Source organism: Henckelia pumila, chromosome 1, assembly GCF_033568475.1.
Source record: "Henckelia pumila isolate YLH828 chromosome 1, ASM3356847v2, whole genome shotgun sequence".
Classification (NCBI taxonomy): domain Eukaryota; kingdom Viridiplantae; phylum Streptophyta; class Magnoliopsida; order Lamiales; family Gesneriaceae; genus Henckelia; species Henckelia pumila.
The window spans coordinates 168,748,593-168,756,197 of NC_133120.1; positions in this window are offsets into that span (position 1 = coordinate 168,748,593).

The window sequence follows — 7,605 nt, forward strand, 5'->3', positions numbered from 1 at the left end:
GTATTATCGTCGCTTCATTCTGAACTTATCTCAGTTAGCTCGACCGTTGACGCAGCTTACCCGCAAGGGTGTGGATTTCGAGTGGTCCTCCGAGTGTGAGGAGAATTTCCGTGAGCTTCGACGGCGGTTGACTTTTGCGCCGGTGTTAGCATTACCGTCAGGATCTGGAGGGTATGTAGTTTACACGGATGATTCTCTTCAGGGGTTAGGTTGTGTCCTGACTCAGAATGGGCATGTGATCGCATACGCTTCTAGACAACTGAAGCTTCACGAGGACAACTACCCAGTCCATGATTTGGAGTTAGCAGCCATTGTGTTCGCTTTGAAGATCTGGCGTCATTATCTGTATGGCGAGAAATTTGAGATCTTCACCGACCATAAGAGTCTCAAGTATTTGTTCACTCAGGCAGAATTGAACATGAGACAGAGACGTTGGATGGACTTGCTTAAGGACTATGATTGCGAGATTAAGTACCATCCGGGAGCTGCTAATCTCACCGCTGATGCCTTGAGTCGCAAGGTGCGACTATCCGCACTTCAGACTTGTTCGATGTCTAGTGCGATCAGTGACTGTTGTACTTCAGGTTATACCTTCAAGCATAAGAAAGGTATGCAGAGTATCCAGATGTTTGCGATATTATCTGAGCCAGCTTTGTACTCGCGGATCCGAGATGCTCAGATGTCTGATTCAAAGACCCAGCGTTTAGCTCGTCTAGCTAACGAGGGTAGCTTGTCTGGATTTCATTATCAGTCAGATGGCTTCCTGTGTTTGTCTGGTAGGCTTGTGATTCCACAGGATGAAGAGTTGCGAGAGGAGATTTTATCTCAGGCACATCGCACTAAGTTGAGTATTCATCCTGGGAGCAACTCGTTTCTGGTGGAAGGGAATGAAACGCAGTGTTTATCAGTTTGTTTCCAGATGTTTGGTGTGTCAACAGGTCAAGGCAGAGCACCGACGACCTGGAGGATTGCTTCACAGTCTGCCTATTCCTGAATGGAAATGGGAGTTTATCACTATGGACTTTGTGACCCATTTGCCGGTATCCCCGAGGAACTGTGATGCTATCTGGGTTGTGGTGGACCGACTCACCAAGTCAGCGCATTTCATTGCCTATAGCCGAGAGTACTCTGTGGATCGCATGGCACGGATATACATTCAGGAGATCGTTCGACTTCATGGAGTGCCTGTGAGCATTGTCAGCGATCGGGACCCCAGGTTTACTTCTAGATTCTGGGGGAGTGTTCAGCATGCGATGGGTACTACTCTCAGTTTGAGTACAGCCTATCATCCAGAGACTGATGGTCAGTCAGAGCGCACTATCCGTACGTTAGAGGATATGCTTAGAGCATGCGTCATGGGTTTTGGTTCAGCCTGGCAGGATCATTTGCCGTTGATCGAGTTCGCTTACAACAACAGCTATCACACTAGTATTGGGATGGCACCTTTTGAGGCATTGTATGGGCGACGTTGTCGTACTCCCCTCTTCTGGGAAGAAGTGGGGGAGAGACAGGCTGAGGGACCGGAGTTTATCCAGCAGGCGATAGACATTGTTGATCAGATCAAGAAACGGATTAAGACTGCCCAGGATCGTCAGGCCAGCTATGCTAATATCAAGCGTAGGCCTTTGCAGTTCGTGGTCGGAGAGAAAGTGTTCCTGAGAGTGTCACCTTTCCGCAAGATTCTCAGATTTGGCCTTAAGGGCAAGTTGTCTCCCAGATTTATCGGTCCGTTTGAGATCTTGGAGAGCATTGGCGATTTGGCTTATCGACTAGCTTTGCCACCGCATCTATCCAGTATTCACGATGTGTTCCATGTATCTCTGTTGCGACGGTATGTGGCGGATGAATCTCATATTCTGCAGCGGTCTGAGGTTCAGGTAGACAAGGATTTGACTTATGTTGAGAAACCTCTTCGCATCCTTGATTTTAAGGATAAGGTTTTACGGAACAAAGTCATTCCTTTGGTTTTAGTTCAGTGGCAGCGCCGAGGCACTGAGGAAGCTACTTGGGAGCTTGAGGACAGGATGCGTAAAGACCATCCTGAGTTGTTTTGATTTCATTCTTTAAGTTGTATTCAGTTGCAAACTCTGTAAACGTTTGATTGAATAAAGAATGTTTCTGATTTCTGTATTTGCATTCGGTACTTAAGATCTGATTTCGAGGACGAAATATCTTAAGTGGGGGAGAATGTAGTAGCCCGTGCCCTAATTGAGTAATTAAAGGATTAATGCTAATTAAATAAATTGGGGATTGGACGGATCGGAAGCTCCGAAGGGACGATCGGAAGCTCCGATCGGGATCGGAAGCTCCGATGAGGATCGGAGGCACCGATGATATTACGTCATCCATGACGTGTGGCTGGATCGGAAGCTCCGATCAGGACCGGAGGCTCCGATCACCCCTATCCGGAGTCATCAAGTGATATTTTGACACGTGGCAGATCAGGATCTTCGGAAGCTCCGATGGCAGGATCGGACGTTCCGATCCAGGTTCGGACGTTCCGATCGAGGATCGGAGGCTCCGATCGTTGTCTATAAATAGAAGGCCGAGACTTCATTTCTCCTTGCCAATTCCGGATTTCCTCTTTATTTCTAGTCATATTCGAGCTGTTCTAGTCTTCTTAGGCTTGGTCCGGAGGTCGGAGAGGCGTTCGATAGTCGTAGCGGAGTTGTGCCCAAGTTCTGGAGGCATCGACATCAAAGGGCTAACGACGGACGAAGGTATAGCTTTTGCTTCCTATAAATATTTAGGAGTATGCAATAGCTTAGTTAAGGCTTTTAGGGCGCTATAATGATAGTAGTATCATTTCGCTGTGTAGGCGGACTTTAGGCTTGGACTTAGAGCTGGTAGTGCCTACCTGGTATTTGAGGTACGAAAGTACTGTTCGAGATATCCTGACTGAGTATGCATGTATTATGTGACTGCATGATTTATATGCCATGATATTATGCTGCATTCATTTGCATCTTGCTGTATCTCCTTCGAGATGTCTGTTAGTAGGGTTGTACCCTATCCTGTTAGTGGATGGACTTCCATCGATTTGGGTCCGGTGTTTCCACGGTTATCTCGGTATGGGAGCCACCTCCTGAAGCGACGGCACAGCGTGCTACATACCAGGGCCCGGTCTGTCTCTGTTATCTGATCCTTGACCTCGAGTCTATAGGGAGTTCACTTTGCATGCATGTATACTCATACTCTCGCACTGAGCGTTTTATGCTCACGTCTCGTACTCTGTATTTTCTGGACACCCTATTCCATGGGGCAGGTTTGCGATTGGACGAGGAGGGTGGATCCAGGAGGGGCTAGTCAGTGGTTGGCCAGCTGGAGCTTCGTCTAGGCTTTATTACTGTTGTTTGGGTTTATACAGCTATTCGATTTGGTTGTATATTATTGGATAATTACAGATTCCTTTTCTTGGGATTGTATAATGTTATTGGTTTCCGCAGTTTTATTCTGATATCTGTTTTATTAAGTTAATTGCATGCCTAAGTTCTGTTTAGTAGGTGATCTGGGTAAGGGTCACTACAGCTTATCATGCTCACGTCCCATACTTTGTTGTATCTGGACACCCTATTCCATGGGCCAGGTCTGCGACTAGATGAGGCGGGTGGTTCCAGGAGAGCTTAGTCAGTGGATGGCCAGCAGGATTATTGTCTAAGCTTATGTTACCGTTGTTTTTGGATTGATACAGAGTTCGATATGCTTGTATAACAATATTTTAATTGTTGTTTAAGAATTTTTTTTGTTATTTCTCTGTTTTATTTGATTAAGTTAAATGCATTCTTAAGCTTTTGATTAGTAGGTGATCACAGCGCGGGTCACTACATTTATATATGATTATATGCATGTTTAGATCTGGTTATATGTTAATCTACATGTTCTAGACTTGAATTTGATGGGTTGGAATTGATTGAAAGGATCATAGTTGCTGACAAAAGAACAGAACAGGCTTTCTGCCCAGGAGGCGTCAGCGCGGCATAAAACTACCGCCCGTGCGCAGCCTGGTGCTCAGCCTACTGTTTTGGAAGAAAACAGGGGCGCCCGCGCGGCAGTTTTTGACCGCCCGCGCGCACCCCTTTTTGTAAAAAAAAAAATATTCTTGATCTTTATTCTTTCCTTATTAAATTAATGATGCTTATTCATTAATTGCCCCTTAAGATTTGAGATTAGCAACCCGAGGCCCCACACTATTTACCCTCTTCGTACACGTAATCAAATGATTAACGAACTACTGCATGCAACATTCATTTCACAGCTAGAGCTTAAGCACATAGATGAAGCCTTACAAGATGCTAGTTGGATTGATACAATGCAGGAGGAATTAAATCAGTTCACTAGAAACAAAGTTTGGAATCTAGTTCCTCGACCGGAAATCCAAAACATCATAGGCACCAGATGGGTGTTTTGCAACAAATTGAATGAGGATGGAACAGTGATTAGAAACAAAGCCAAACTGGTTGCTCAAGGATTTAGACAAGAGGAGGGCTTTGAATTTGACAAATCATTCGCTCCAGTATCAAGGCTTGAAGCCATCAGGATATTTCTTGCCTATGCTGCTTACAAAAACTTCAAAGTTCATCAAATGGATGTAAAGTCAGCTTTCCTCAATGGGCTACTTCAATAGGAAGTGTGTGTTGAACAACCACCAGGTTTTATCAGTTCCTCGACTCCTAATCATGTATTCAAACTTGATAAAGCTCTTTATGGTTTAAAACAAGAACCTAGAGCTTGGTATGTGATGTGGTGATATTGTCTTATATTTATTTGAGTTAATTTGTATGATTATGAGAATTTACATTGATTAAATGCATTGTATAGTTCCTAATAATTATTTTTGGTTTGAATTAGGAGAAGAAGGAGAATGAGCAAAATGTAGATGAATTTGAGAGGAAAAGATGGAAAAACTATTGCGCAAGAATGAATTACGGAGCACCAATGATAAAAAAATCATTTTTAATTTTAGAGAGATCCAAATCCGATCTTGATCGTTCAGAATGAATTTCAAGATGTTTTGAAGCTGCTGTCCAAATTTTAGCTCAATCCGATGGCTAGATCTTGAAATATGAATTTTTCAAAACGTTGCGCGCTGGACAGAAACTTCCTCGCTCGATCCGTCATTTTTTACGGATCGAGCGAGACCTGTGCTGCGGGAAAAAAATATATTTGGACAGAATTTTGTCCGCTCGATCCGCCATCTTTTACCGATCGAGCGAGCCGGACTGTTCGGGAAGGAATTTGTTATTTTGGAAACTCTTTTATTAAGGACTCTAATATTTTATTAGGTTATTATTTCGTTTTTCTGAGATTATTATCAGACTTTTGGGAGATAGAACACCAAGTATTCCTTGGCGGCTAGGTTTTTATTCCCTCTTTTCTTAAAATTTTCTTCTCTTCTTTTGATTTTTCTTTCGTTTTTCATGAATCATTGTGGCTAGTTTCTAGAACTTGGTTGAGGAAGACAAGCCCTTGATTTTGTTTGTTTGTGGGATTCAAATTTTTAGTGTTTAATTATTATTGAGTATCAAAAGTTGTTCTGATTTATTTCATGCTTGTATGTGAGATTTTTGGATTGATCACCTTAGGATTTCGCTATACAATCTACTGTTAAATTAGAATTCAAATCCGTAATTATTTGAATCAACTAATTTGCGAAGCAACTATGATTGATATTTTCCGCTTGTGAATTTATTAAATTGTAGGAACATCTCTTGACTAGATTAAATACATCCGCGTGTGCATGTGTTGTCTAGATTCATCAGTTTTACTAGTTTGCATGCTGCATTGAGTTTAAATCTAATCGCTTGTATTAGGTTGATTCATTGGTAAGGGTTAATTTAGAACGCTTGTGTCTAGTTAACTAAGATTAAGGTGAAACATGAATTTAATTTTTAATGATGAATATTCGATAGAATTAATTATTTTTAGATAATCAGTGACCAAATGAATAATTTTAAGGGTGTAGTCGACCGATACAAAGACTTGTTTTTAATTGATTTCTTCAGTATAATTTTTAATCTTGCATGTTAGTGATAAAATTTGAATTTAAGCGCTGTTAATTTTTATTAGTTAATTTAAAACTCAAAACCCCCTTTATTTTATTTTAGAATACAATAAATTTCACTTTTTCTCGTGGAAACGATCCCTACTCGCACTACTACAGAATTTATTTATCTGATTTGAGTTGGGTAATTTGGACGCGACACGACTGAGCGATGCCAAATTTTGGCGCCGTTTCCGGGGAAGGTGCTAAACTTTAATTGTTAATCACCCAAGTGTAGGTTGTATGCAAGTAATATACTCGTGAGTACGAGATCGATCCACAAAGAGGGTGCAGTAAGTTTAATTTTAGCAATGGTATATTATAGAAGGAAATATTATTATAAAACTTCAAATACACAAATTATAAAATTGTCAAGGCTTCAAAGGTTCATTGTTGGTTTATTTAAGATTGCTTATAGGTGTATTTTATACACTTAATTTATATATGATTTTAATTGTTAAATATTTGTTTCGAGCAGATTTATGTTGTCGTTTTGTTGTTTTTGTGCTTGTAGAGAATTATTGAATTATTTGGAAAAGAAGAAGAAAATAAACCGAATCTTTCAACGCTTTCTAGATGATTTTGTTATTATTTTCATTGACGATATCTTAATCTATTCAAAGAATCGTGCTGATCATGTAGAGCATCTGAGGATTGTTTTGCAGATTTTGAGAACCGAACATTTGTTTGCCAAACTGTCGAAGTGCGAGTTTTGGTTGGACCAAGTCATTTTTCTTGGTCACATTATCTCTGGAGATGGGATTTCTGTCGATTCCAGCAAGATCGAGGCAGTTATGAACTGGAGAAGGCCGACTTCTGTGCCTGAAATTCGGAGTTTTATGGGTTTAGCGGGTTACTATCGCAGATTTATTCAGGGTTTCTCATCTATTGCGATGTCAATTACCCAGCTGACTAAGAAAAATGCGCCTTTTGTTTGGACTGAAGAGTGTGAGACCAGTTTCATTGAGTTGAAGAAGAGATTGACTAGCTCTCCGATTCTTTCCATTCCATCAGGTTCTAGAGGTTTTACGATGTATTGAGATGCTTCTCTTTCAGGTCTTGGATGTGATGGCAAGGAAGAGAAAGCTCAAAGAATTTGAAACAATGAAGTTGACCGAGGAGTGCAGTGCCATCCTGCAAAAGAAACTACCGCAAAAATTGAAAGATCCAGGGAGTTTTACTATTCCTTGTATTATTGGTGGTGCAACTGTTAATAGAGCATTATGTGATTTAGGTGCAAGTATTAATTTAATGTCTTTGTCTATTTTTAGGTCCTTGGATATTGGCGAGGTGAAACCAACCACGATTACTCTGCAGTTGGCTGACCGTTCTCTTACTTATCCTAGAGGAGTTGTGGAGTATTTACTGGTAAAAGTCGATAAATTTATTTTTTTTGCTGATTTTATAGTGCTCGACATGGAAGAAGATCAAGATGTCCCTCTAATTTTGGGGAGACCATTCTTTGAGGCTGGCAGAGCTTTAATTGATGTGCAGGAGGGTGAGTTCTCTACGAGTTGGTGGTGATGCGGTCACTTTCAATATCTATAAGACCATGAAGTACCAAG